This window comes from Uloborus diversus, unplaced genomic scaffold (genome assembly GCF_026930045.1).
Source record: "Uloborus diversus isolate 005 unplaced genomic scaffold, Udiv.v.3.1 scaffold_428, whole genome shotgun sequence".
Classification (NCBI taxonomy): domain Eukaryota; kingdom Metazoa; phylum Arthropoda; class Arachnida; order Araneae; family Uloboridae; genus Uloborus; species Uloborus diversus.
In genome coordinates, this window is record NW_026558602.1 from 132,548 (window position 1) to 136,878 (window position 4,331).

The following is a 4,331-nucleotide window of genomic DNA, read 5'->3' on the forward strand; positions in this document are numbered from 1 at the left end:
TATGTCAGTTTAATTATTCTACCCGTAGACTTCGAAGTGCTTAAATCAGTTATAACCGAGGTGCATTTTTTGTTTTTTTTATGCTTAAGACTCCGACCGACAGAGCTCCGATAGCCCAATGGCTAGAGCGCTCGGCTTCCGAGCCAGTGGACCTGGGTTCGAGTCCCAGTCGGAACGAAAATCGTCGATGTGTTTTTGATTCCTCGAAACTGAAAATTATTTTTTTTCTTTTTAAATTCCTTCCTTTTGCGAACATGGATTATTTGCGTAGGGAAGGAAATTCTATGTCAGTTTAATTATTCTACCCGTAGACTTCGAAGTGCTTAAATCAGTTATAACCGAGGTGCATTTTTTGTTTTTATTATGCTTAAGACTCCGACCGACAGAGCTCCGATAGCCCAATGGCTAGAGCGCTCGGCTTCCGAGCCAGTGGACTTGGGTTCGAGTCCCAGTCGGAACGAAAATCGTCGATGTGTTTTTGATTCCTCGAAACTGAAAATTATTTTTTTTCTTTTTAAATTCCTTCCTTTTGCGAACATGGATTATTTGCGTAGGGAAGGAAATTCTATGTCAGTTTAATTATTCTACCCGTAGACTTCGAAGTGCTTAAATCAGTTATAACCGAGGTGCATTTTTTGTTTTTATTATGCTTAAGACTCCGACCGACAGAGCTCCGATAGCCCAATGGCTAGAGCGCTCGGCTTCCGAGCCAGTGGACCTGGGTTCGAGTCCCAGTCGGAACGAAAATCGTCGATGTGTTTTTGATTCCTCGAAACTGAAAATTATGTTTTTTCTTTTTAAATTCCTTCCTTTTGCGAACATGGATTATTTGCGTAGGGAAGGAAATTCTATGTCAGTTTAATTATTCTACCCGTAGACTTCGAAGTGCTTAAATCAGTTATAACCGAGGTGCATTTTTTGTTTTTATTATGCTTAAGACTCCGACCGACAGAGCTCCGATAGCCCAATGGCTAGAGCGCTCGGCTTCCGAGCCAGTGGACCTGGGTTCGAGTCCCAGTCGGAACGAAAATCGTCGATGTGTTTTTGATTCCTCGAAACTGAAAATTATTTTTCTTCTTTTTAAATTCCTTCCTTTTGCGAACATGGATTATTTGCGTAGGGAAGGAAATTCTATGTCAGTTTAATTATTCTACCCGTAGACTTCGAAGTGCTTAAATCAGTTATAACCGAGGTGCATTTTTTGTTTTTTTTATGCTTAAGACTCCGACCGACAGAGCTCCGATAGCCCAATGGCTAGAGCGCTCGCTTCCGAGCCAGTGGACCTGGGTTCGAGTCCCAGTCGGAACGAAAATCGTCGATGTGTTTTTGATTCCTCGAAACTGAAAATTATTTTTTTTTCTTTTTAAATTCCTTCCTTTTGCGAACATGGATTATTTGCGTAGGGAAGGAAATTCTATGTCAGTTTAATTATTCTACCCGTAGACTTCGAAGTGCTTAAATCAGTTATAACCGAGGTGCATTTTTTGTTTTTATTATGCTTAAGACTCCGACCGACAGAGCTCCGATAGCCCAATGGCTAGAGCGCTCGGCTTCCGAGCCAGTGGACTTGGGTTCGAGTCCCAGTCGGAACGAAAATCGTCGATGTGTTTTTGATTCCTCGAAACTGAAAATTATTTTTTTTCTTTTTAAATTCCTTCCTTTTGCGAACATGGATTATTTGCGTAGGGAAGGAAATTCTATGTCAGTTTAATTATTCTACCCGTAGACTTCGAAGTGCTTAAATCAGTTATAACCGAGGTGCATTTTTTGTTTTTATTATGCTTAAGACTCCGACCGACAGAGCTCCGATAGCCCAATGGCTAGAGCGCTCGGCTTCCGAGCCAGTGGACCTGGGTTCGAGTCCCAGTCGGAACGAAAATCGTCGATGTGTTTTTGATTCCTCGAAACTGAAAATTATTTTTTTTCTTTTTAAATTCCTTCCTTTTGCGAACATGGATTATTTGCGTAGGGAAGGAAATTCTATGTCAGTTTAATTATTCTACCCGTAGACTTCGAAGTGCTTAAATCAGTTATAACCGAGGTGCATTTTTTGTTTTTATTATGCTTAAGACTCCGACCGACAGAGCTCCGATAGCCCAATGGCTAGAGCGCTCGGCTTCCGAGCCAGTGGACCTGGGTTCGAGTCCCAGTCGGAACGAAAATCGTCGATGTGTTTTTGATTCCTCGAAACTGAAAATTATTTTTTTTCTTTTTAAATTCCTTCCTTTTGCGAACATGGATTATTTGCGTAGGGAAGGAAATTCTATGTCAGTTTAATTATTCTACCCGTAGACTTCGAAGTGCTTAAATCAGTTATAACCGAGGTGCATTTTTTGTTTTTATTATGCTTAAGACTCCGACCGACAGAGCTCCGATAGCCCAATGGCTAGAGCGCTCGGCTTCCGAGCCAGTGGACCTGGGTTCGAGTCCCAGTCGGAACGAAAATCGTCGATGTGTTTTTGATTCCTCGAAACTGAAAATTTTTTTTTTCTTTTTAAATTCCTTCCTTTTGCGAACATGGATTATTTGCGTAGGGAAGAAATTCTATGTCAGTTTAATTATTCTACCCGTAGACTTCGAAGTGCTTAAATCAGTTATAACCGAGGTGCATTTTTTGTTTTTTTTATGCTTAAGACTCCGACCGACAGAGCTCCGATAGCCCAATGGCTAGAGCGCTCGCTTTCCGAGCCAGTGGGCCTGGGTTCGAGTCCCAGTCGGAACGAAAATCGTCGATGTGTTTTTGATTCCTCGAAACTGAAAATTATGTTTTTTCTTTTTAAATTCCTTCCTTTTGCGAACATGGATTATTTGCGTAGGGAAGGAAATTCTATGTCAGTTTAATTATTCTACCCGTAGACTTCGAAGTGCTTAAATCAGTTATAACCGAGGTGCATTTTTTGTTTTTATTATGCTTAAGACTCCGACCGACAGAGCTCCGATAGCCCAATGGCTAGAGCGCTCGGCTTCCGAGCCAGTGGACTTGGGTTCGAGTCCCAGTCGGAACGAAAATCGTCGATGTGTTTTTGATTCCTCGAAACTGAAAATTATTTTTTTTCTTTTTAAATTCCTTCCTTTTGCGAACATGGATTATTTGCGTAGGGAAGGAAATTCTATGTCAGTTTAATTATTCTACCCGTAGACTTCGAAGTGCTTAAATCAGTTATAACCGAGGTGCATTTTTTGTTTTTATTATGCTTAAGACTCCGACCGACAGAGCTCCGATAGCCCAATGGCTAGAGCGCTCGGCTTCCGAGCCAGTGGACCTGGGTTCGAGTCCCAGTCGGAACGAAAATCGTCGATGTGTTTTTGATTCCTCGAAACTGAAAATTATTTTTTTTCTTTTTAAATTCCTTCCTTTTGCGAACATGGATTATTTGCGTAGGGAAGGAAATTCTATGTCAGTTTAATTATTCTACCCGTAGACTTCGAAGTGCTTAAATCAGTTATAACCGAGGTGCATTTTTTGTTTTTATTATGCTTAAGACTCCGACCGACAGAGCTCCGATAGCCCAATGGCTAGAGCGCTCGGCTTCCGAGCCAGTGGACCTGGGTTCGAGTCCCAGTCGGAACGAAAATCGTCGATGTGTTTTTGATTCCTCGAAACTGAAAATTATGTTTCTTCTTTTTAAATTCCTTCCTTTTGCGAACATGGATTATTTGCGTAGGGAAGGAAATTCTATGTCAGTTTAATTATTCTACCCGTAGACTTCGAAGTGCTTAAATCAGTTATAACCGAGGTGCATTTTTTGTTTTTATTATGCTTAAGACTCCGACCGACAGAGCTCCGATAGCCCAATGGCTAGAGCGCTCGGCTTCCGAGCCAGTGGACCTGGGTTCGAGTCCCAGTCGGAACGAAAATCGTCGATGTGTTTTTGATTCCTCGAAACTGAAAATTATTTTTTTTTCTTTTTAAATTCCTTCCTTTTGCGAACATGGATTATTTGCGTAGGGAAGGAAATTCTATGTCAGTTTAATTATTCTACCCGTAGACTTCGAAGTGCTTAAATCAGTTATAACCGAGGTGCATTTTTTGTTTTTATTATGCTTAAGACTCCGACCGACAGAGCTCCGATAGCCCAATGGCTAGAGCGCTCGGCTTCCGAGCCAGTGGACTTGGGTTCGAGTCCCAGTCGGAACGAAAATCGTCGATGTGTTTTTGATTCCTCGAAACTGAAAATTATTTTTTTTCTTTTTAAATTCCTTCCTTTTGCGAACATGGATTATTTGCGTAGGGAAGGAAATTCTATGTCAGTTTAATTATTCTACCCGTAGACTTCGAAGTGCTTAAATCAGTTATAACCGAGGTGCATTTTTTGTTTTTATTATGCTTA

The 4,331-nt window shown here is 41.1% G+C and overlaps 1 non-coding gene across 1 annotated transcript; it reads left to right on the forward strand.

Moving 5' to 3' along the window:
- Positions 1-2,649: 2,649 nt before the first annotated feature.
- Positions 2,650-2,722, forward strand: Trnag-ucc (transfer RNA glycine (anticodon UCC)). Its single transcript has one exon. It is a non-coding gene; the product is annotated as a tRNA-Gly (tRNA).
- Positions 2,723-4,331: the final 1,609 nt, after the last annotated feature.